Genomic DNA, 25,950 nt, shown 5'->3' with positions numbered 1-25,950 from the left:
CATGGGTGAGATCAGTGTGGGGTTTCATTTCCTGGATGGTCCTTGTGAGTTTGGGGTTTGGGGCCATTCCCTCCCTCCTCGGGGTGGTGGACACCAGCTCATCCAAGCAGGACATTGATGGAGGATCCCCCCGGCTCTATGGGCTCAGAGCAACCTCAAGTGGATGTTTCCAAAAAAGCAGACAAACACCAGGAACCACTTTGTAAAGTGAAAGATCATTTTTTAAAGTGAAACGTCACCTCAATTTTTCTTTCGTCCATTCTGGATTTTTGTGATTCAGAGTTGGCTCAAAGCAGAGTAAACAACAGAGCAATCTCCTCTGGGAGAGCTTACAACAGCTTGGAAGGCATCTTATTTGGCGGATTCCAAGTTTACATGTGGGAGACTGGGAAAGACTGGCCCCAGGCTGGGAGGGGGCTGCTGAGGGCCGGGAGAGCCCAGCTCCCTGCCTGCAAGGGGAGAACTGTGAGGCTGCCCCTGTGCCACCTCCCAGGGCCTCATCCATGCATGGACAAGTAGACATCACATTGGGCGTTTGGGAGGGTGGGGTGCAGGGACTACAAAATGAGCAAAACATGCAGTTCTAATGGGAGAGAAAAGTAATTCACACATAAGTATGAGGCATATGGTAGACCCTTTTTCCAAAAGATGTCTGCACCTCACATCTCACAGTCAGTCTGCAGAGACCATGGCAGCCCACACAGCACCCATGAACCCGGGCCACCCTGAAACGATCTGGACCAGTAGCACTGGCAGAAGGGAAGCTGCTTCCATCTGGGCACAGCCTGTGGCTAGGCCACAGCCCCGCCTCCTGTGCCCTGGGAGCAGCTTCCAGGTAGATTTTCTACCATCTTGGCTGAGGCTGCATGGGAGGCCTGGAGGCTGTGACACCTTCTAGACAAAAAGACACAGGGGCCCTGCATCCCTGGCCTGGGAGTGGAGGGGACCGCCTAACTGAGCCCTTCCCAAATCACAGAACCTTGGGCAGAGGAGGGGATGCAAGAAGCCACTGGGACCTGGGCGCACTGTCAGGCAGCAGTAGGTTACCACCCTCGGGACAGCCCATACCCTCTCTAGCCTCGATTTCCCTAAGAATCCCAGGGGAGGACCTCAAGTGTTCTGGGGGGCTATAGAAGGCCAGCAACGCCAGCTCTGTGGGGCAGGTCCCGAAAGAGTGTGAACCATATGGTGCTGGGCGCACGAGCCTGTGTTCTACGCCCCCCCCAACTCCGGAAGGGCTGGGCCTCTGCTTGCAGCCAATCCCAAACCTCCCTCCTCTTCTTCTCTATTCAAGCAGTGAGAATGCTAATACCACCTCATGGATCTTCAGGGGTTTACACAAGAAAATGCATGTGCCATGATGAGCGCAGCCTGTGGAAGTGTTAGCAAGGCCAGCTGCAGCTCTTGCTGTCCTGAGGACCTGGGTGCACAGAGAGAAGGGAGATCTGAGCAAAGCCCAGAAGGGACCACCAAACCAGCGAGCCCAAAAGTCAGAATGGCAGCCTTCCATGGGGAATGTGGCCTGGGACTAGGCTGAGGACAGCCTGCAGGGCCACCCAGCTGGCTGGCTAGTCCTGGAGTGCATAATCTACCTAACACAACAGACGCTAATTAGAGCTGAAAGGCTGAAGGCTGGCTTGGTCTGGAAGAGGCTAGTCCTCCTCCTCAGTCACTGAGCTGCTTTGGGGAAGGCTCACAGGGCTGGGCTCCCCTCCCCACCAGGAGCCAGTGTTGGGGGCTTGCAGGGGCTGCTCCAGGGCTACAGAACTGAGCCCTCCAAGGGCAAGCCCATCCCCCCAGGTTGGGCTGGGGAGGCAGAGCTCTCTGCCCTTTTGCCAACTGCTCCAAAGAAGAAGTATGTCTCTGGACTCTCTCAAATCCCTCCCCTAAAGACAGGGTGGTGAGAAGGCCCATTCCCTGCATGCTCACACATCCAACTCATTGAGAATAGAGTTCAAGGGCGGCGCCTGTGGCTCAGTCGGTAGGGCGCTGGCCCCATATACCGAGGGTGGCGGGTTCAAACCCGGCCCCGGCCAAACTGCAACCAAAAAATAACTGGGCGTTGTGGCAGGCGCCTGTAGTCCCAGCTACTCGGGAGGCTGAGGCAGGAAAATCGCTTAAGCCCAGGAGTTGGAGGTTGCTGTGAGCTGTGTGAGGCCACAGCACTCTACCGAGGGCCATAAAGTGAGACCCTGTCTCTACAAAAAAAAAAAAAGAGACTAGAGTTCAGTGGAAAAGGCTGAAGTGTCCAGGTGGACAGACCTGGGAAGGGAGTTAAAGGAGGAAATGAAGGGGTTAGAGATCCCACAGCCCCTCTATAGCAGCCCAAGACCATCCCTAGGAGGTCCCAAGACAGTGCCCCTCTCATGGAAAGGAGCCCAGGGAGGAGGCAACCCCACTTTCTTGACCCCTGGAAGCACCAGAGCCTCAGAAGATACCCCCACCAGAATAAGAGCCTGTCACCATCATTTCTAGCTGCCTTGTGGAGGAGGGGAAGAAGGCACCTGGGGAGAGGCCCTGGTCAGATCCTGGATTTGCACAGCCTCCTCTCAGCCCTGCCACCCAGTGCATTCATTCCTTCACACGCTCATTCATTCACTCACTAGTATTTCCTGAGTGTGTGAGATGAGCAGATGGGTGGGTGGGGACAAAACAGCCACTTTGTGGATCACAGAAGCTTAGAAGAGAACGTGAACTATGGGATCTCACAGCTGTAACCTGACGTTGGACCTTCTGTCCCTTGGGCTGTGTTCCCCTGCTCAAGTGGCTCATCCATGCTGGGATTCGGTCTCTGTGTATGTAAAATGACCCTGGGAAGACTAAATGAAATGACACATGGGAAGAAACAACTATGGTTCCTGCCTCAAGAGGTGCTATAAGAGCATGCAGGCACGTCCTGTGCCCAAGGGTCATGCCTGAGGAGGTACCACTGCCCTAAATGGTGTGGCTGGGCTCATGTCCCATCTAGGCCTGGACTTATAGCCTGTTCCAACCTTTTGAGGTGAGATACACTCCCTGCTGCTCTTGCTGTCACCTCCTGCCTATATCTAGGAGGGAGACAGGAGAGAGCTGGAGTCTCTCCCAGGACAGCCCTTGGGCTGGAAGCAATCGATCAACTGGCTAGGTCCCTTGGATCTGGTATCCCAAGCCTGAGATCTAGGGGTCTGGGTCACAGGGTGAGCCCTTAAGAGAATAGGTAGGCTTGACGCTTGGGAGGACTGTGCCCCCCACATCTGAGTAGCACAGCAGTGTGGGCCATATGCCAGCTGCTATAAATAGCACTTCTCATTTGGGTTCCAAAGGACCAAGGTCAGTAGAAGCTGGAAGAGCTGGCATGACATGGGGCAGCCACATGCTCACCTAGGGGTGGGAGATAGCCCAGAGGTGACCACACCTATATTGCTCTATTGCTATCTCAGGGTGGTGGCTTGGGTGGGCTGGCCAGAACATAGCAGGAGTGGGGACCTGGAACCCAGCATCCTCCAGCCTGAGACCTGCTGTGACCTAGGACAGAATAACGTGTACATGTGTGCATAAAGTTGTGTGTCTGAAGGTTTATGCCTCTGTGTGAGGTTGTGTGAAACCATGTGTGTGTCCTCAGCCTCTGGCCCCTCCAGCATGGGTCTGCCACTTGCCCTGCCCCCCCGCCCCCTCGACATGCAGACACACACACACACACGCACGCACGCACGCACGCACACACTGCACTCATGAGTATCTAATCATCGTCTCACAGCAGGCAGGAGTCCGACAGGCAAGCAGCTGGAGGACGTTCCATTTTCGGTGCAGTTGACAAGGCTGGAAACCACCCAACTGGGGTGAGAGCGCTCCCTTTCAGGACTGCGCGTCCCGAGGCTGACTTAGTCAATGAGACCTCATCCTTCCGGGAGGGGCGGGAGTGGGGGCTGGGGCTGGCTCACACCCACCACCTCTGCCTGCCCCCATCTGCCTGCCGTCTGTCTGAGGCTGAACTGACCGTGCGGACACACATCTGTCACCGGCCCCACTACCCTGGCATGAGCATGCTACTTCCCTGCCCTATCTGGCTCTCTCCTCTCCTCACCACGCCAGCCACTGGGGCTGTGGTGGGATCTGAAGCCAGGCAGCTCTCCTCTGGGAGTCATTATCCCATTCCCTGGGCTGCTTCTGGCCAGTCCCTGCTGCTAGCCAAACTGCCTGCACTTTGCCGGACTTTGGGGTGCCAGGGCACCTGATCCACTTTGGGGAGACCCCAGGGTCTCCTCTTAGATTTCCCAGCCCAATCTCCCCTCAGAGCCAGGACCGTCCCTTTATTCTGCCTGGTGGGGCTGAGCTGCTCCCCTCAGGGGCCACACCCTGGGTCATGCTGGCCATGGTGGAGGGAGGGGGCCTGGGCCAGATCCAGGGCAGAGGCAGTATCCAGCTGTCAGGTAATGAGACCAACACTGGCCTCAGGGTCTGAGGAGGTGCCAGAGGTGAGGCAGGGTGAGGTGCAGGTAACCCTGGCCTCAGGAGGAAGTGGTAATGGCTGTGGATGGGACCCACCCACCCTCCCACAGGCCCCAGTGGAAGACTGACACTTGTGGGACCAGTTATCACTCAGCCCACATCCCTCCAAGGGCTGGGGTACCCTAAAGGGGGTGCTCGGATGGTCTGCCCTCATCCGGTTCTCAGTGTGAGCAGCAGTTTGGGCAAACTTTGGGAGCTTGCAGGAAGGTCGGGATCAAGATCCAACATCCCCTCCAGCTGGACTCATGGTTCAAATCCACCTCCGTGAATTACGGGGCAAAACCCTATCCTGAAAGGAGGGGAGCAGGGAAGTGGGGCCCCACATCTTCCAATAAGAGAAAGTCACCAAGGATAAATGAGGCCACCTGAGAGGGAACTCAGACTGATTTAATAGAGATACATGAGGTAGAACAGAGGAGGTGGTGATCTGGTTCTGCCTGGCACGGTTCAGCCATGTCAAAGGGTTTGGTTCCAGACCTCACGCAAAATCACAAAAGCTCACTCTCACACACATATTGTACCTGCTCTGTACCAGACATTCTTCAGAAAACTTGGCATATGTTAACATGTTTAATACCTACAATAACCCTCTGAAGTTGTGCTAGTATTTCCCTTTTACAGAAGAGGCCTAGAAACGTTCATTAATTTCCCTGAGTTCTCACAGCTACTAAGTGGTAGGGCCAGAGTTCAAGCCTGAGCAGTCTGGCTCCAGGGCCCTCAGAATCACCATATGTCCCATGGCCCACAGGTCAATATGGGTGTATTTCAGGGTGAATGAATACCTCTGAGGAAGAGACACAAAGCTGGCTCATCTGAAGACAAGTGGGAGGGCACGGAGTGAGTCAAGGTCAAGGGAAGGGGTCTCAGGCACACAGGCACCTGCAGAACATGTGCAGGACAGAGGCCAGAGGGTAGACACTGCATCTGGCTGGCCTCTGCCTTCCAGTGACTTCTCGAGCCTGTTGACAAGCACGCGCCCGGCACACTGTGCTGGAAAATGATTAGATGACATGGTGCAGAGGTAAAGATGTGCCCAGTCCATGAGCCCAAATCTCAGTCAAAGATACATCCCGGAAAAGCCTCAAGATGCCCAAGAATGTGCACCGCAGTGTTGTTTAAGGTGGTGGATTAGAACACTGACAGGCATGGGCCATGAGTACCACACAGCAGTGAAAAAGATGGGACCATGGAGCACACACGTGGCATGGATGTCACTCATAAACACCTGCCCTGTCACACCCTGTATCTAAAGTTTTACAACATGCAAATAGTGTATTATGTGGGGGCTCATAGAATTATGGTAAAGTGTAAAAAAAGTAAGAGAATCCTAATCACAGGATTTGGTAAAGAGCTTACCTCAAGAGAGAGGGAGAGCCAGATAAAGACCTTCTGGAGATCTGCTGACCAATACCCTTAATAGACTTAACACCACTGAACCATACCCTTAAAATAGTTAAGACAGCAAATTTTATGTTATATATATTTTTACTACAATTAAAAACTTTATAAAAGGAATAGGGATATAGGATCTGAGAGGGGCACTCAGGAAGTTTCCAGTATATGAAGGACGAAGCTGGGAGTATTGGGCATTCAAGTATTCATTGCATTATTCCTTAAACTGTTGGTCGTATTAAATATTTCACAATTAGTGAAATATTTATTAGAGATTTCTTAAATGTTTGAGACAACCTAAATATTTTATAATCATAATAATTTTAAAATGTTTTGAAAAAGAACATGTAACATGTAAGACTGAGCTCCTGGTTGACAGAGGCAGATGTCACTTAAACACTGGAGGTGAGGTAGACTGAAAAAGTGGTTCTCCTAAATTGGGACCATGGTCAGAATCACTCGAAAGCTTCTCAAAAACAGAGATTTCTGAGATTCAGCTGTGGGGTCCAGACTCAGTGAGTGATGGCAGGGCCCCCATACCCGTGTTTGAAGTGCCCATTGTTCCAGCCACAGCACCATCTGGTCTGTTCGTTGTTTTCTTGAGCCCCAAGGGCAGGAGCAGGCAACTTGGCCCCTTGCCCAGCTCGGGCACTCCCAGGGCTGGGGCAAAAGACTGTCTGCTTCACCTCTGCTGTGGTACCAGATGGCAGGGAGTACTTACATAGGTAAAAATACCAAGGACCAGAGGGCAAGGGACTGTCTCAGAATCACAGGGGAGTTGAGGCAGCAGAAGACTCACAGGGTTAAACCACAAAGCAAGGCGCTTCCTTGTGCATGCCAGCCTGCCTGGAGTCACAAGAGAACCTGCCAGATTTGGCCTCTACCCTCTAAGGGCTACACTCAAACACTTAGGTCCAGAGAGGGATAGGGATTTTCCTTGAGTCACCCCGTGAGGTCATGGCAGAATGAGGATGAGGCCTTGTTTTCCTTTCTAGGATGACTTCTTGGGACCTCCCTGAAGATGTCAGGCCTGGGTACAGCTCCCCGGGCAGGGTGGTGAGGAGGAGGCTGAGTGAGTGATTAGCAGTTCCCTTTCACCCTCCCTCCCCCAGTAAGTTACAGGGGCTGCAGCAGAGTGGTGGAGGGCTGGCCTCTATAGACCGACAGACCTACAGAGAAAGGCCTTGGGTAGGTGACTAAACATACCCACTTCCACTGCCTTAAAGGAGAGCCAGCAGCTACCTCCAGGGATGGGAGAATCGTTACAGTAACACCAGCTCACTTTTATCAAATGTTTAATTCTGCAAGTGCTGACTTGTGCTTAAGCACACCATTAAATACACAGAAACACTAAGATGTAGAGGATCCTATGTTCTTTCTCATTTTACAGATGAATAAACCCAAGAATAGAGAAAACACATGAAGAAGTGAGGCTTGGCGCCTGTAGCACAGTGGTTTGGCACCAGCCACATACACCAAGGCTGGCGGGTTTGAGGCCAGCCCGGGCCAGCTAAACAACAATGGCAATTGCAACAGAAAATAGCCAGGCATTGTGGCGGGTGCCTGTAGTTCCAGCTACTTGGGAGGCTGAGGCAGGAGAACCGTTTAAACCAAAGAGTTTGAGGTTACTGTGAGCTGTGACGCCATGGCACTCTACCGAGGGCGACATTGTGAGACTCTATCTCAAAAAAAAAAAAAAAAGAAGTGGCCACACTGGGGTCCAGACATGGGCAGGGTATGGGCCACCCTCTGCACGTCTGGGCTACACAGCCTCTGAGTATGTGCAATCCGAGTCTGAGTTAACTCAAAGTATTTAGTAGTTGATAATAATGCAATAATAATGAAACGACATTCTACCTATATAATAAAATTAATATTCTACACTGTGGAAGAGAGAACCAAGTACTAAGATGGGGCTGTGAGGCCTGGGGGAAGAGGAGTCCTACTCAGGACAGACAGAGGTGGTCTCAAGGGCTTGAGCTGCCTGGAATAGGAAGGAAACTTAAAGAGCTCAGAAAGGCAGTCAGCACCTGCTAAAACTCTTGGCACACAATGCAGTGCAAGAGCCATCTGGTCTACCACCTGCCCAGTTAGCTAGGGCCGGGTTGCTGAGGATGGCTTCCCATTCATTCATGCCACAAACTGAACGCTGGTTCCCTGGCACACAGCCTTGGGGTGTTCTTGGCTATGCCTGGGTGAAGGCTGGCAGGGTCCCCGATCCTCCTGGAGTATGATGAGGTGAGCTGCCCTCCAAGCTTTTCCCACTTTCCTCTTTCCAACAGGAGAATGCGTAGAGGCCCTGGGCTCTGCAGGCGTGGCCTGGCTGCAAGGAAATTGGCTTCCCTGGAATGGGGAAAGCAGATGACAGTAGGGTTTAGCAAGAGAGGGATCTGCTGGGACAGCACCAGGCAGTGCTCAGTTCACAAGGGATGCTGCCAGCTGAGCCTTATTTCTGAGCTGAGGAAAAGGAGGCCAGGATGTGGATTGTGGAGTGGCCAGAGCTGGGGCTTTAGAGGGAGGCTGAAGGAAACCCCTGCCTCCTGGCCTGATTGCAGTGCTTAGCATCCCACCATTTGTGGTGATTCCTCTGCTGAGTCTTTGATTTTTTAGACAACTCCAAACAAAGATCTGCCAACAGATCTGGAAAGGGCAACTTCCTCTTGCAAAGCCAGCAGCTTCTGTCCACCACACTGGGGGGACCACAGAGGCTACAGGGAATTGGAGAAGGGGGTCTGTCTGAGAGATAGGCACCTCCATGGACTTTGGTTGAGAATGAAGGCAGAGCCTAATGGGGGCCTGGCCCTGCTGGTGGAGAGGGTAGCCCCTCGGGAGTGTGGGTGGGGTGCTGCTTCAGCCCCCATCTCTACACAGGTAGTCAGGACCCTGGACAGCTCTGGGCTGGCCTTAGATGCTCTTGGGGACTAAAGGGGAAAGCCCAAGCTGCCACCTTCTGAAGCATCCCAGGCTTGGACGGTGAGGGTGCTCAGGAAGAGAAGTGAGGGCAGGGGCCCAGAAGCCTACACCCAGGATGGGTGACACAGAGATTAGAGCTGCGGTGCCCAAACCAATGGAGGGGGAGAGAATCCCTCTGGACTCTTTCCAGGGTCCTCAGGTGGCTGTTATTTACTTTAATGTGGTCTGGGGCTTCAGCTTCCCCAATCAGAACACAAAATGATCTCTAAGTGGGTGGCCACACCCCCTGGTGTGCCCCACAGTTTCAGTGTAATTACTAATGCTGCCTCTTTGCACTCTGGTTTGGAGACTAAATTATACAGTCATCCTCTCTCTCTAGAGGCCATTTCCATTCTAAATGTGCTAGTGATTTCCCTTTGCTTCATAACTTCTATCAAGGGAAGGCTTTCTGCCAGAACCATAGTGAGGGTCTGAGAATGAACCAGATCCTCAGCCCCATTTCCCACTCACCAGCCAGGCCCGCCAAGGGGTGGCTGTACTTCTTTCTTCCTGTGAAGTTCTACGGCCCAAGGATGAAGAATAACTGCCAAAAGATAACCATCACCAGTTTCTAGTCTCTTATTCCTTTACTACTTAAACTCCAAAGTTTAAGCTGTACCTGCCTGAAGACTACATTTCTTGCCCTTGTAGTCAGGCATGATCTATGAAGAAATTCTAGCCAATTGGATATGAGTGGATTTGAAGTGTTCCATTGTTGAATCACTTCCTTAGAAGGAATAGGCATGCACACTCTGTGCCCAGTTGGAATGCAGATGTGATGGTGGGAGCTGAAGCAGCCACTTTGGTCCTAGACATAGATCATACAAGTGATGGTGAAAAAGCTGGCCTACCAGCCCTGGGTTGCTGATCTCTGAGCTATTTGTAAACAAGAAATAAACTCCTATCTTATTTCAACTACTGGACTTTTTGAGGACTTTGTTTCAACAGCTTGTCCTAACTACTGCAGATGAGGGCTGCTCCCTCAGAGGAGCAGACAACTAGGAAGGGGCTTAGCAAGATCTGGATATACTCTGGGGGAATGGGGAAGGTTTTCCCCATGCTCTGCATATGCCATATACTGTGGCAACACCACCGTTCCTGCCATTTCTCACACCTAGAAAGGCTCCTGTTTATCCACATCCTGTCTGCCTTCTGCTCCCAGAAGCCCGATCTGATCTGTTTGCTTATCCTTAGGGCCCACATGAGCCACACACCCCCACCCCAGGCCTGGGCTTCCCGAGTCAGGGCTGGGTTTCCAGCTTCCCTGACGCTTCCTCTATGTGGAACACACAGTAGGACTCTAGGACTCTAGGACATGCTTGCAGACTGGGCACAGTGCCCTGCTGCCACTCATCCCTCCCCAGACATCAGCTGAGCAAGCCTGGGACTGTGGCCTGCTGAGCTGCTGAAGGCAGTTCCGGGCTTAGCTACCAGTAGCCAGGCTGGGGACGTTCCAGTGTCCGGAAAAGTCTGGGCCAGAGCTGGCAGAGAACCCCCATGGGCTGCTTGACGTGCCTATGATCTCCACACAGGGAACAGCAAGGCTGCAAGGCTGGAGCGTGGGTTGTCTGCCCTGGTTTTGGGCTCTGGACAGAGGCACAGCCCTTCTCCAGCTCCATTTCCTGGGTGTCACAGCATCAATGACACCCACCCCTCAGGGCTATGGTGCTAGGGAAGTGCAGGGGTGGGAAGGCCCGCACACAGTAGGTGCTCATTAAATGTGTCCTCACTACTTCCCCCGTGCCTCCCTCCCTCCTATACATCCTAGCAGGAAAGCAGCTCCCTGAGCTCTGGGCCACATCTCTCCACATCAAATCATTACTGTGAAAAAACAACCACCCTGTCTGCGAATCTCCCTCTGGCTTTTGTGCCCTGTGCCTGCTGCCTGTTCCTTGGCCTACTCCAAATCCTGCTCTTCTCCCTAAACCCCCTCCTCTGCCCTCACCCCAGGCTGCCATCAAGCCAGGCCTTGGCACCGGCCTGCCTCCCCAGCTCTCCCGCATGCTCCCTGACCCACTTTGGCTGTTGGATTTGCAGTCTGCCCGGTGGGGCTGGGGGGCAAAGCCACAGCCTGAGTTTGAAGTCACGGGCAGAGTATGGGGGAGAGAAAGGCAACAAGACGCTCAGGCCACCCAGGACGCCATGCATAGCGACGCACACACCTGGGGCATGCACACACAGAAGGAAGAAGGCAGCAGAGGGCTCTGGAGGGTAAGGGGTGAGGCTTGGTGGTATGTGCCCAGAGGGCTTTAGACATCGTCCAGGCCAGTCACCTCACCAGACACTGGCCCAGAGAGTGGTGTTCTGGGCCTCCCAGAACATGCGATGACCCTAACCATTCAGCTGCAAGCCCACAGCAGGGAATCCTAGAGATGGCCCAGAGCCACAACTGGACTCTGGGTGGTCAGGGGGATGGTGCAGAAGGAGAGGAGGGAGGAGAGACAGAAGCATGGCTGAGAAGAATCCTGTGCTCCTCGTTCATTTAATCAGAGGCCCTTACTCCCACCTAATGGAGAGCTCAGAGAGGTTAAGTGACTGGCCTCTGAGTGCACAGCTGGTGAACAACAGTACCCACCATTAAGCCTAGGCCTGACAGGTCCCTCAGCCTGAGTGCCAAGGAGAAGGTCAGAGGCCAGAGTTCAGAATGAAAGACAAAGCATGCTGCAGATTGGGGGCGAGGGGCAGTGCCTGGATCCCTGGCCAGAGGGAGAAGGGGGCTTCTGGGCCTGCCCAGCAGGGAGAGGTGCCAGAGGCCCTGCCCTTCCACTGGCTAATTAAGTCACAGGAATCATGGGATGTGAATTACATGAGGAAATTAAGACACATGAACTTCTAGGAGGAGAAACTGATCCCTGAAGCCTGGCCTGCCTATCCCCAGAGGGACACAACAGCTAGAGAGGAAGCTGAGCCCCAGGGAGGGAGGGCCTTTGTGGGCAGCAGAAGTAGGGACAGAGGGCTGTGAGGACTATTGGAGGGGGAGGGTGCTGCTCTCTTCTCATCTGAGCAGCCCAGGTGGGGGCAACTCAGTACAAGTTAAGCTGGGACTTGAACCTGAACACTCCCACAGGGGGCTCCGGAAGCCCTCGATGTACACAGAGAGGAAATGGGACTGAGGCAGGGGCTCCTGTCCTGGGGCTGGGTCCCTGTGGGCAACAAGAGGTGTCAAGAGGAGAAAGGAGAAGGACCAAGGGTAGGGGAAGAGAGAGGCCCTGGGAAGATGCCCTGGGATGGGGCTGTCACTCAGTTCACAAATGTCAGCACATGTCCTGTGAATACCTTGAGGGTAAGAGTCTATGCCTGGCAATTAGTGTCACCAAACAACTTTGCAGCAAATGGATAAACACCAACCTAGAGGCAGTAGTAGGCCATAGCGATCAAGAGAATGGGTTCATGTGCCAGCTGTTACCATAACAATGAAAAGACTTAGCTGGCATACTCCTTTCTCCTTTGCCCCTCCTCTACCATGCTTCTTTCCTGCCTGGGATACAGATACAATGACTAGAGGTACAGCAGCCATGTTGAGACCATGAGAACCAATATTAGCAATGACAGAGCAGGAAGCTATAGGGAACTTGGATCATTGACATATTCTTGGGGCCATGCACCTGCTCCACTTCTTCCCTCTTCACATGAGTGAGAAAAATGAACCCCCACATGGGGTCTAACCACACAGTGGTCAGGTTTCTATCTCATGCAGCCAAATTCAACCCCTGGCTCACATAGCATAAAATGATACAGAATCATTTTATTAGAAAGTTGCTCTCCATTTAATTCTTTTCAGTGCTTTAGATTACATCAAAAAAGCAGGGTTGGTAAGTCTTGAACACTTCTGTATGCTTACTATTCTCCTTTCTAATAAAACAATGGCAGCCTGTGGGCTCTGAGCCTCCCCTGGGAATACAGTGTCCAACTAGAATTTAATAACATTGTTTTGTTTCCACTGAATTTATTTTTATGATTATGAATTCTATTTATGGCAAGGGAGGCTTGTTTTCCATTTGTAGTAGTTCCCTGGCCATAAAGCTTCCCTTTTAAATAAATGTATTTAAGTTTTTAAAAAGCGAATTGATTTAAAGACAAGTGGTAAGAATACAGTTGGAGGGACTGTGGGGGTAAGTGAAAGGAGGCGCAAGTGGAGAGACCAAGCAGCTGGTTCCCAGCCCTGCACTTCTGCTGCGAGGACAGTCTGCCTTGGCAGGGGCAGTAGGGCAGGGCCACCACCACCACTGCAAGGGGCTATGATGGATCCCCCTGGGACTGGAGATCTCTACGAAGCAAAGACTCAGAGTCACAAGCTGGGCAATTAGCTGTGGGCAGTGTTTTGAAGCTGTCCAGGTCACTATGCCACTAACTCAAAGTACAGTCTCCTTCCAGGAGCCCGTGTGAAGTGAGACCTCCAAAGCAGGGGCTCCAGGAGCTGGCGTGACCTTTTGCTGATTAGCTCGGGCTGTTTGCTCTGTGGCCGCCAGTTGTTCCCTGGACAGCAGCTCAACGCACCAGCCACGGCTGCCTGTCACCCTCTGGCAGATAAAGAGCTGCTCCTGAAGAGTGGGGGAGGGGGACAGGCTGCTGCCGTGCTGGGGAGGGGCAGGCCACAGAGACTGGCTGAGTGTCCTGAGGCTAGTCTCCGGGATATACCCCTGCAGTTTAGCAGCTCACCAGCCCACTACTCAGGAAGGAAACCAAGACCTACTGAGGGAAAGGGTTTTGGGGAGAGGGTGGGCTCCATCTTGCACACTCCCACACCCCTCTCTCTCAAACATGCCTTCCACTACACCCACCAGATCAGGGTCTGGCTCACGGTGGCTCTGTCCCTGGTGCTGAATACAGTGTCTGGCCAAGATTACCTTTGATCATCTGAGCACTCAGAAGGCTCCCTCTGGATTCATAAACATTGTTTCTGGAAAAGCCACTTCTAGAGACAGGGCCATAGTACCAGGAAGTGGAGGACGAAGGGGCAGGAATAGAAGAAGTCAAGAACTGTAACTCGCTGAGTGACAAAATGATGTCTCTGGAAGGACCTTGGAAACAAGGTGTCCAACCCCCAAGTTCCCGAGAAGGCTCCGCAACTGCACTCCACCATATGTTCCACTACCACCCGGGAGCCAGGGGGCCATCTGTTTTACCACCTGCCTTCTTAGGTAGGCTGGGCTGAGAAACATCCCATCCACTCACTCAACAAACATTTATTCAGTCTGCCACCTGCCAGGCTCCGGAGGCTTACAGCACAGAACCAGCAACCTAGGCAGGGCGAGAAGTGAGATATGAACTAGTGAGGGCCCTGGGCCAGAAGCTGGAGCAATCTCGCCAGTCCTGAGAGAGATCTTATTATCATTACTGCACAGATAAAAATACCGGGTCAGAGGTGGAAATGACTCCCCCAGGATTCCACATCCAGAAATCAGCAAGGCGGTCCAGCTCCTAAAGCAGACGGCCCTGGGAGAGAGGGTGCTCCAGGGCTGAGGGCCATGAGCAAAGGCACAGCGCAGTGGAGGACAAGACTTTGGCTGCTTGCTCTGCCCTGCAACCCCACCCATGTCCACGGCTGGAGGTCAGCACAGCTCAGTCCTAACTGTCCACATCCCACTGCAGCCCTAGGCCTCTGGTGTCACATCTCACTGCAGGGTGGGTCTCAGTCTGGATGCTGCAGAGGTCCCAGGCTCCCAGCCTGGTCAGAGCTACCCTGTCTTCTTGGCAACTCCCCACCTAGGGAGACCTCTGTGGAGAGAAGATCCATGGGGACACCTTCATGTTTCAGAGAGGGGCACGCAGGCTCACGGAGGGGCAGGTATTGGTCGCTCTCCCAGGGCATGGGTAGCGGTGATGAAGCCAGAGTCCAGCCAACCCCAGACTTCCTTGATGAGTGAGCTGGAGAGAGAGGTGCTGGTATGACTCCTCCACATTGCATCTCCTCAGCACTGCAAAGGATGTGTCTCCAGGGCCTCCCCCTTCTCTGGACTTGAGCAAAGCACCAAGGGTCTGGCATGTGGCACTCTCAAGAATGATGGAAGGTGGAGTGAACTGGGTGGCTTCTCTGGATGCCATCTGTCCCTGTTCAGAACCTTATCCCCTCCTACCCTGCCCTCACCCCTCCTTGGTGCTCCTGCTCTGGCTGGAACCTCTGCTGGAGTACTTGAGACCGGGCCTTCCCATGGTAGCAGCCCTCCATCCTTGGGCCCCTGAGAGGCCTCCCTGACCACCCATCCCGAAGGACATCATCCCAAGGCAGCCCCAGATTTGGCCCCCTGGGCAGTCCTTGTACCCTTCAGCGTGTCTTGCTGGTGGATTTGGCATTTGAGTCCCGTCCCCTGGGAGAGAAGGACACTCCACTCCCCAAGGCCAGCTCTGGGAGGGCATCAGCACAGACAGGTTGGACACGTGGATGAAGAACTGAGAGCTGGGATTTCTGCTTCTGATCTTTACCTCTTTTTTCTGTCTGGAGCATCCTCTTTCTCTCCAGGGTTCTTTCTGTGTCTCTCCGAGCCTGTCTGCTTGTCTCCTGCTCTTTCTGAAATCTCTCTCTCTCAAGACTCCCTCTGTTCCTCTCTCCTCTCCTCCTTCCTTCCCTCCTGTAGCCTCTGGATACTGAAAGCACAGTCTCCATGCCACCTTGCCCACCCTCGGCAGCAGACCCAGCCCAGGTTCCCAGCATGTCCACCTTCTAGGCCAAGTGACCAGACCCACATGGGCCATGGCGTCTGCACACAGGAAGGACATCACTCACACAGCTCTGAAGATGCAGTCCTGGCCCACGTCTCTCATGGTGTCCCCCAGGGGCCGAGTCCAGATATTCCAGGGGCTTTGTGAGCCCCTCTGGGCTTCAGTCTCCCTACCTATGACATGAGGCAGGGACAAAAGTAGGTAGCTCCAGAAATCTTTTCCCAAATACAAAGTTGGTATCAAAGTTGGCAGGGCTTGGGGAAAACCCTAAATGGGAAGGACTAACCATTGGAGGAGGAAGACCACAACTGGGCAGAGGCAAGGCTGACATCTGCATCCCTGCAGACCCTGGACCGTATGGGTTGACCCGAGCCACAGGGCACTCTGCGCCCAGCCTTGTGAAGATTTTGCTGGGTGATCTCAGGAGTCCCTTCCTTTCTCTGGGCTTCAGGTCTCTCATCTACACTATAAAAAAGTTGACTTCATGAACTTAAAGGTGTCTTCAAGCCTGAATACTCTAGACTAGGGGTTTCCAACCTGTGGCCTGTGGGCTATATGCTTATTTTGTGAAGATTTGTTTTGGGGCTCAGAACCTGTAGCTCAAGAGGCTAAGGCGCCAGCCACATACACCAGAGCTGGCGGGTTCCAATCCAGCCTGGGCCTGCCAAACAACAATGACAACTACAACCAAAACTAGCCGGGCATTGTGGCAGACGCTTGTAGTCCCAGCTACTTGGGAGGCTGAGACAAGAGAATCGCGTAAGCCTAGGAGTTGAAGGTTGCTGTGAACCGTGATGCCACAGCACTCTACCCGGGGTGATAGCTCGAGGCTCTGTCTCAAAAAAAAAAAAAAAAGATTTGTTTTTGCCTATTTTATGAGGACTATTTTTGCTTATTTGTGGTTTTAGTTATCACAAAAAGTACGCACAGACCTTTATTTCACTAATCAGCTTTCGTTAGTGTTTGTGTATTTAATATGGCCCAAGATAACTTATTCTTCCAGTGTGAGGCAGAGGAAAGAAAAGGTTTGACAGCCCTGCTCCTCCCCCAAGGCAGCAGAGTGGACAGTAGACTAAGGGCTGGGAGCAGTCTTCCCTTGGGTCATTGCCTCCCAGCCTTTCTAATGAAAAAGAAGAAAGATGTGGTAGAACAAACATGGAACTGAAAGTTAGAAGAGACTTACTCTCAGATCTGACTCCAGGCCACTTTGTGAGCCCCTCTGGGCCTCAGTCTCCCTACCTATAACATGAGGCAGAGACAAAAATGATCCCTGAGGGCCCTAGATCACAGATGGTTCCTGGGGGTAGGCAGGGCCAGTCCTGCTCATGAACCCCACACTCCCAAGCCCTGGGAAGTACTATGGGGTTGGGTAAGGGTAAAAGACTTAAACAACTGCCATGGGGTTGGGTAAGGGTAAAGGACAGAGCCTAGGACAAAGTCCTCTGTCATCCTGTAGGAACTTTACCCACCCTATATTCCTGAGAAGCCTCACTCTGAAGCCACAGATATGTGTAGGGAGGCCTCCAACCACCAGCAGAAAAAGGTACGTCTTTGGAGTTCTAGAAGAAGTCTCTGTTCCCCCATGTGAGAAAAGACAGAGCCCTACAAATCTCCAAGTACCTCCCTCTGGCAGTATCCAATCATGTTAAATAAATTCAGTATGTAGAATTATAATGACTCAATACAGCTGGCAAGCATTGTATTGAGAAAACCCAAAGCCTAAATTCCAAACATTTCAAAGTACTGTGTCATTTAACAACAGCATCTCCTCCTGGTCATACGAGATATTACAACCCAGCTCTATGAGACAATAAAAGTACAACAGGACCTGCATTATGAGCTGAGTTTGAAAAACGTAGAGTCAGAGTCCCAGAACTGGGTTAAATACCTACTGCCTGGAAAAATCCAAAGTACAGTTGCCCAAAGAGGGCATATCTGCAATTTCTGAAACATACTATAGAAAAAGAACTTGTCCAGCTATCTTCCCATAGACACAGCACAAATGAATCACTGAAAAATCTAGCATGCCACTAGAGTCATCTCACAGGATGGAGCCCCCCCTTGTTAACTAGGGCATTCAATTTACCAATTTGTGTATATTTTTCCATATAGGAAAATGTTCCAAATATATAATTCACTATTAACCTGTACAACATACAATATTATACAAATAGTTATTTTTTTACACTCAAACACACTGTACAACATTGATTCAAGTAAGTTCAGGGATAATAAAGTCTCTTAACCCTCAGGGTTAGGGTTAGGGAGCACAGGCCCTGAGTATGGCCACCACCTTCTTAGACAATTTCAGGGTCCCCTAACAGCCCCAGGCTCCTGTTGTCCAACCCTGAGGTAGCCTCCTCAGCCTTATTCTGTTCTATGCCTCTGAACAGCACTTCTGAACAGGAGTGAATCCCTAAGGAATTACCTTTTCAAGACACCTAGATCTGACCCCATTTTCTTCCAGACCCCAGCACACCTGCTTCCCAAGTTGTTAAGAATTAGCCCTGCCTCCCTTGCTCAAAGCATGAAGAGCAAAAATATCTCTTACCTGTGTGTCAATGTCTGCCAATGACCTGGCACTCCTGAGAAGTACAGGCTGGTGGATCCCTCCCTGCAGAGCTCATAGACATCTCCTCACTGTGGCACACAGAGCAGCGTTGGCCCAGACAAACTGTAGGAGAAATGCTCTCCAAGGCCACTGCACCTGCAGAGTCAGACAGGGGAGCAAGGTGAGAAAGGATGAAGCAATGTAGCCTACAGCCATCTCAGCTGCCAGCAGACTCCACTGGCCTGTGATCATGGATGCACCTGACTGGACATACATCACACCTCAATAACAAAATAGAGAGGCCAGGAACTTCTTGGTGCATGTAGTGGGCTGACACACAGAGGCACCTGCCAGCGAGGGTGAAGGGAGGGAGTCACTGCCAGCAGATGCCACATGTCAGCTGAACCTTAGCGCACTGGGAGGAGCTAGACTGCTCTTCAATTCTAGCTCTCAACACACTGCTGCAACCCTGGTGTTTGCAGATCAGTGGGGACATTCAAGGCATATTGTATCCAAAATTCCTCCATGAGATGAAGGCATACAAAACAATGAGGCTGGGCAGGCTAAGCAGAGACTGTAGGTGATATCACCACACTTGCTATGTCCCAGCAGGCCTCAGGCTTCTGCCTCTTGGGAGCAGAGCATGCCAGATACCAGGCCAGTCTAGGCCAAGGACTCAGGAGGAAAGTAATTCAGGGCACAGAAGCCTCAGGCCCATGCCCCACTCTGAGCCTCCCCATCTGCCCACAGGGTTTGGGAATTCATTCACTCCCCACATCGGTGCTAAGCACTGACCTTCAGTGTTTGTGCCAAGGATTCCCCACTCATCACCTCATTGTACCCTCATTGTACATTCACTGTGAGAAGCACTTCATCCCCATTCTGCAGATAGGGAAACTGAGACTGAGCGATGAGTCATCTTCCAGGATCACAAGGCTGAGATGTAGTACCAATGCATGAGGCTGCTGCCTCCCAGCTTGTTCATGTTCCCCCAACACACTAGCAGTCTGGGATGTGTCATGGGGGTGCAGTTACCTAGGTTGAGTCACTCTGCCACTGCTGTACCTCTGGAAGCCTGGAGGCTGTAGGAGGGCCTGGAAGAGTCAAGAGGGGTCCCCATTCTGCCTGCCTGTGCCCCCTCCCTGCAGCTCCCTGGGCGGGGAGTGAGTATTGGAAGGAACCTGTCGGTAGAGGAAGTGTGTGTGCAAATAGATGAGTGAGTGGCATGTAATTACCTAAAATTGTTGGTTAGAAGCGGATGTAAATAACCAAAAAATATGTGGGGAAGTGGGGGGAATGCTCATCAATTAGAGCTAATTACTTAACAGCTAATTGAAATAATAATGGACTATATTTGCATATGCTAATAAGGCTGAACCTGTCTTGGAAAAGGTAATTGAGACAAAAATAGGAGGCTTCCAGGCTGAGACTGAGCCAGGACCAGCCCCATTTCCCTCTGTCCTGGGCCCCCCAGCAGGGCCCCTGCCCCCCAACCAGCCAGAGCTATCTCCTTTCCTTGGTCTTGCTCCAGGCTGCTTCTCTGCCACACATCAGCCCCAGGGTTGCCCAAGCTTCCAGTGCTCAAATGATAGATGCTGGGACATGGGGCATTTGTCTACCAGCCCCCAAAGGCCCGAGGAGCCTCAGGGGAAAAGCAGAATGCAGGCTTGTTGAGTGCCTACTGTATATCCAGCCCAGCTCTGCAGAGTCCCACGCCACAACAAGAAAACAGGTGCATGTGATACATATGCCGGTACACATGGAGGGGTTGGAGGAGGATACGAATTTTCAGCTGCTCCCAGAGTTTCCAGTGAGGCTGCCTGAAGGCAGACAGGGAGCCCCCAGAACAACCACACCTGCATAGAGGCCTGGAGTCCTCTGGAGCAGATTCTGTGTGCTGTGGGCTGTGCCAATATCAGAGCACGCTCAGTCTGAGTGCACATGTGCACTCACATTCATTGCTCTCCATGGAAGCCCACCCAGCCGCACTCAGGCAGGGACACCCAACATGCCCCCTCTGGCACAATCTGAGCTGTAACCCCATGTCCTGTCCAGCATCTGCCAATGACAAGGCCAGTGAGTGCAGAGGCCAAGGTGCAGCTCTGAGGCCCATTTGTGACCTGTAGGAGCCTCTCTGGGTCTGGGCTCTTTTTAGGAATGAAGGTGGCAGCACTTGCACTGCTGCCAGAAACGCATCTGAACAGCCTGCATGAATTCTGGGCTCACAGGTCTGCTGGCCCAGGACGGCCCTGGGAGGGCAGAGGGTGAGCCCAAATTTGCATTTCATGGGGATTAGAGGCTTGGGTGGGAGCATCTGGAGTAGGACTGGGGGGTGTGGCTTGAAGAAGGGACAACTCCTTCCTACCCACATGGCCTGGGACTGGGGGCAGTTACCATGTAGGCCTTGGGGTGGGGGCAGTTACCATGTAGGACCTGGGAGGCAGGCCGGGCTGCAGCTGAGGAATACCATCTGCTGTGAGGCCTTCACAAGCAGGCCTCAGTTTCCCCCACTGTAGAATGAGGATGATGGTGAGGTGGATATTCAGAAAACAGTACCCCAAATGAAGGCCTGAGAAGCAAATGTTTTTCTCTGACCTTCTCCTATCCTCCCAACTCAGTCCCATTCACCCCCGTAACTGGCTGTAGAAACTAGAATCCCTCCTCTCCCAGGCAAATCAAAAAGACCAGAACCCCTTTTCCTGAAAGCAACCATAAAATCTAAAATTATTTCATATGAAAACTGGCCATAAAGAAAATTGTGGGGCTATGTGCAATGGCTTATTCCTATAATCCCTGCACTCTGGGAGGCTGAGGAGGGAGGACCCCTTGGGCAGGGGTTTGAGACCAGCCTGAGCAGAACAAGACCCCCATCTCTACTAAAAATAAAAATATAATTAGCCAGCCTTGCCTTGCCTTTAGTCCCAGCTAGTTGGGAGGCCAAGGTGGGAGTATCTCTTGATTTTGAAACCATCCTGAGTAAGAGCCAGATCTTAGCCAAGTGTGGTGGCAGGCGCCTGCACTCCCAGCTACTGGAGAGGCTGAGGCAGGAGGATCTCTTGAATCTAGGAGTTTGAGGTTGCTATGCACTAGACTGACACCATGGAACTCTAGCCTGCAGCAACAGAGTGAGACTGTCTCAAAAAAAAAAAAAGAAAAAAAGAAAGAAATTCTCTGATCTACCTTGTTTGACTGTAGGTCATAAGACCCCCATTCCAGAGAGCACCTGGAATGAAGCACCCAGAAGGAAGGACCCTCCTCAGAGAGGCCAAGGAGAATCTATTCTAGACAGACAAGCCTTGCTGGGCTCTCAGTCTGCAGCAGTAGATCACAGCCTTTTTGTACAATCCTATTTCTACACAGCTGTCCATATTTTGTTGAACCTGAGTATAAGAAAGGGCAATTTTCCCTAGATCTTTGAGTCTTCATTCGGGAGGCTCCCATGTATATATGTCACATAAATGTGTATGCCTTTTCTCCTTTTAATCAACCTGTCAGTGATTTTCAGCAAACCTCCAAGGGGCCAGGGGCCTCGTTCCTTAGAGTGACTCCTCCTTTACCAAAGGGACTCACAGCCCAATCTTGTCTGGAACCACAGACCTTGGGCTGGAGGCATCAATGACCCATCCATCAAAAGACCCATCCTACAAAATATACACACAGCTTTGTCTATGATATTTGGGTTCCCCAAAGACCATCCAATTCCTATTTTAGGGATGGGGATCACAGCTGTGCAGGAATTTTGGAGATGGGAAACTGAGTCCCAAACCCGCCAGTCAATTGCCACAGGGAAGCCAGCTCCTCCCAGTGCCCCTCGGTTGGAAGTGGCAGCAGCTGCCAAGTGAGAGTAAGGGAGCTAAGCTTGATGAGTGGAACTCAAAGCACCCCAGGTCCCCCTCCTCCCTGCAGGACCGGAACAACTCATCAACTTGCAAATGTCCGGGTGAGAGGGGTTGGAAAAATGAAGGCGCCCAAACTTGACATTTGCATTTCAAACACTTATATCAGCAAAACAAATAACAGTAATTATACCATTTGCATATTTTGTGCAATGATTGTTTAGCGAGGTGGGGAGGAGGGGCGCCTGCTGATGCCAGCAGCCTGGCCTCCCATGTGCTGCTGCTGCGCTGCCCTGAGAGGTCCTGCCTGCCAGATCCTGCTGCCCCTACCTCCATCCTACTCCCCTCAGGCTGTGGGTGACCCCGGTGCTGACCAACCTCAGAGGACCTGCCAATCTCAGGCTGGGCACTCGTTCCTCCAGGCTCTATCCTCCTACAGCCACCACATGTCCTTTCTGTGTCGCGAGCATGTCCCCACCACAGGACCTTTGCTATGGCTGTGCCCCCTCGGGAGCAGACCCCCTCCCTTCATAGTCCAGCTCCAGTGTCACCACTCCCACCATCCCCACAGGACAAGCAGCACTGGCTTCACCCCAGCCCAGAGCTCCAGCAGACCCCAAGCTTACCTGCAGCCCTGGTGGACAGGGCTGACCCTCTTGGCACGCAGTAGCCCCTCAGCAGGCAGGGCACTGGGCTCCAGGGCAGTGGGAAAGGGGACCCTCAAGCAGAGGCAGGGGAACAGGTCTGCCCCAATCCCCAGGTCACACTCAGGGTGCCCAGCTGGCCCTAGGGTCCAGACTCAGTGACCCACACGTGTATGTCTATGTGTGTGACCATGAACATACAGAGGGTCCGGACATGTGTGTGTGTGCAGGTACATGTACAGTATGGTTCTGCAGGCAATGCTGGTCCTTTCCTCTGGGAAGAGACTGGGGCTCTGCGTGTTCATTCCCCACAACTCCAGTCAACACCAAGCCACTGCCCTGCCCCCACTACCAGGGCTCACCACCTAGAGACCCCCAAACTCGGATGCAGTGTCCCTTCCAGAAGGCTGATCATGATATGACAATGACGTAGCCTTGTTGGAGAACCCCTAAATGGCACGCACTGCCATGGGTTGTCTTGCAGAATCATCCATCTCCCAAGCCCCATGAGGTGGGAACTGCAGCATTATTTCCCCTGTTTTCAGATGGAGAAACAGAGAGAAGTGACCACATTTGCCCAAGGTCACAAAGAAGGGCCAGCATCTGTACTGAGCCTGCCTGGCCCTGCTCTTTATAGGACAGGGCCCGCCCAGTGCACATGCTCTCAGCCACAGCCCTCATCAGTTCAGGTGTCAATATACCTCCATTTATAGGGGGGTAACTGAGTTTCAAATGCAGTAAGACGCTCGCCCAGGGTTACACGGTCTCCTGGCCAGCTGGGCCCAGAGTTTTTCGCTTTGGACTAGAACAGGCAGAGGCAGCAAGGTGGACTGGCCGGATGGTAATTAGGGTTCCACAATCCACCTCCCTCATCCTTTAATCTCTGGGCTGCCCTGTACAGCTGGGAGGAAGCTGGAGCCCAGAGACTTGGAAGTGCAAATAAGGACCCTTCCCCTGATAAACTGCTAGCAGCAATTAACTCCTCACTTCACACCCCACAGCCCCACAAATTCCAGATGGAGTAAACAGTTAAATATGAAATATTAAGCCATAGAAAAACTGGATGAAAACAGAATTTAATACTTATCAGTCCTCAGGAGAGAGACAGGCTTTCCAAGCTCAGAAGGAATAGAATAAATTGTAAAAGAAAAAAGAGGCATATTTGACCAAATAAGAGAAAGGAACATAAAAAATAACAAAAATTAAAAGCTATACACTTAGAGGGGGAAATATTTGTGACAAATGTGACAGAGAAATGATAATTGTTTTCATTATGTAAAGTGCTCATTCAAATTGATGATGAAAATACTGAAAACATATAAACAAATGAATAAAGGAACACAAAAGGGAAAATACAGGTCGTAAAGAAATGTATGGGGCAATGTTCAACCTTTGGCATAATCGGGGACATGCACATTTTAAAAAAATACAACAAAACACCCTTGGGCTCATCAAATGAGCCATGCCCTTAAAAAAGCAGAAAAACTGAACTAAAGCTAATGCCCAGTGCAGCACAGTACTGGTATGGTTACAGTGGGACTGGCACAATTCTTTTGGAAAGTCATTTGGCAATGTAAGGCAAAAGCTCTTAACATACGTAACTTATAGCAAACAACATGATGGCGAACCTAGAACTTTTCCTTTGTAATTAAGAACAAAAACAAGGATCCTCATGGGCAGCGCCTGTGGCTCAAGGAGTAGGGTGCCGGTCCCATATGCCAGAGGTGGCGGGTTCAAACCCAGCCCCGGCCAAAAAAAAAAAAAAAACAAGGATCCTCACTACCACTGCTTCTACTCAACACTGTGCTAGTAGTCTCAGCCATCACAATAGGGCAAGAAAAAGAAACAGAAATTATGAGGTTCAGAAAGAAAGATTCATTTACAGATAATAAGATCGTGTATATAAAAATATAAAAGAATGTGTAAATTATGGAAATTAGTAAGAGCTAGATACAAAATTTATGTATGAATATACATTGGCTTTCTATATATCTGCAATAAATAGAGAATCAACACTCTCCAAGTTGATCTAGAGATTCAATACAACCCCAATCAAAATCCCAGTAGACTTTTTTTTTCTTTTGTGGTACTTGACAAGCTTATTCTAAAATTTATACAGAAGGGAAAAGGGCCAAGAATATTCCCAAATAAAACGAACATATTGGGTAGGGGCCTTAGATGATTGTAGTTGATTATAAAACTATGGTGATTGAGCCAGTGTGGTACAAGATTAGACACAGAAACCCATGGAACAAACAGAAAACTCAAAAAGGAAGTGTAAATTTTTAATAAATTGAATATATATGGGGGGAAATGAAATTGAACACCTACCACACACCACATATAAAATCAATTCCAGGTTAATTATAGACCTAAATGGGAAAAGAACTAAAAGTTTTAGGAGATAATATAGGGGTAGGTAGGATTTCTTCCCACCCATGCAAGAATATATTGATATATATCACTACATAAAAGTGAAGAATGTCTGATCTTAGAAATACACTATACAGAGAATAAAAACACAGCCACAAAATGTTGGAAGATAGCTATCTCCTGAATATTGTGATAGAACTCTATCTCATCCAGAATCTAGAAACTCTTCCAAATTAATAAGGAAAATACAGACACTTCAGTAATAAAATGGGCAAAGGTTTTAAAAATGCATTTCATGAATGAGGACATCCAAATGGTCAGAGATCCCCACACGAGATGCTCAACTTCATCACTCCTTAGGGAAATTCAAATTAAAACTCGGTGAGACGCCGTACATGCCCACCAGATAGAAAAACTTCCAAAGTCTATTAATACCTCCTGCAAGGGAAGATGTGGAATAGCTGGGACTCTCACCCACTGCTCTGAGGGCACAAAATTTCACCCCCACTTTGGGGAGCAGTTTGGCATGAAGGTGCACATACCTAAGACTGGCTATTGCCCTCCTGGGTATGAGCCCCAGAGAGACTCTTCTATCATATGTAAAATAGGGGATGCTCAAGGAAGTTCATCACAGTTCCAAACTGGAAACAACCCAGGACCAACTCCTACAATGGAACACTCTTCACCATTGAAAATGAACCCACACTACATTTACTGAGTTAATGTTGACCAAAAGAATGAGGCCAGGAGAGACTAAGTAGGTAGTAACTGCACTTACATAAAGCTCAGAAGTGGGCAAATCCAGAATATATTGTCTGGGGATGCTGGTTGGTGGGGGTCAGGAAGAACACACGGGAGGGCTCCCGGGACTGGAGGGGACGGTCTGCGTCCCCCCCACAGAATAGGAGAATGACTAAATCAATTATCATTGAATATTGCATCAGCATTTTAAACTGTTAATGAACATTTTGTAACTGGGAAATTGCTCAAGATTAGTGAACAATCATACCCCACAAGTTCATTCCCAAGATGGACAAATACGCGAACCCACATC

General features: G+C 51.1%; 1 protein-coding gene across 4 annotated transcripts in view; it reads right to left on the bottom strand.

Annotated features, from left to right (window-relative positions):
• ELFN1 (extracellular leucine rich repeat and fibronectin type III domain containing 1) overlaps positions 1-25,950 on the bottom strand; it is an 80,969-nt gene that overhangs the window by 21,217 nt on the left and 33,802 nt on the right. For all 4 annotated transcript variants that reach the window (XM_053557958.1, XM_053557959.1, XM_053557956.1 and 1 more), the window contains exon 2: positions 18,044-18,199. The gene's annotated coding sequence lies outside the window, so the exon portion shown is untranslated. The remainder of the gene's footprint in view (positions 1-18,043; positions 18,200-25,950) is intronic.

This window comes from Nycticebus coucang, chromosome 12 (genome assembly GCF_027406575.1).
Source record: "Nycticebus coucang isolate mNycCou1 chromosome 12, mNycCou1.pri, whole genome shotgun sequence".
Taxonomy (NCBI): Eukaryota; Metazoa; Chordata; class Mammalia; order Primates; family Lorisidae; genus Nycticebus; species Nycticebus coucang.
The sequence above is the reverse complement of the archived record's forward strand: the minus strand, read 5'-3'. Positions and strand labels throughout refer to the sequence as shown.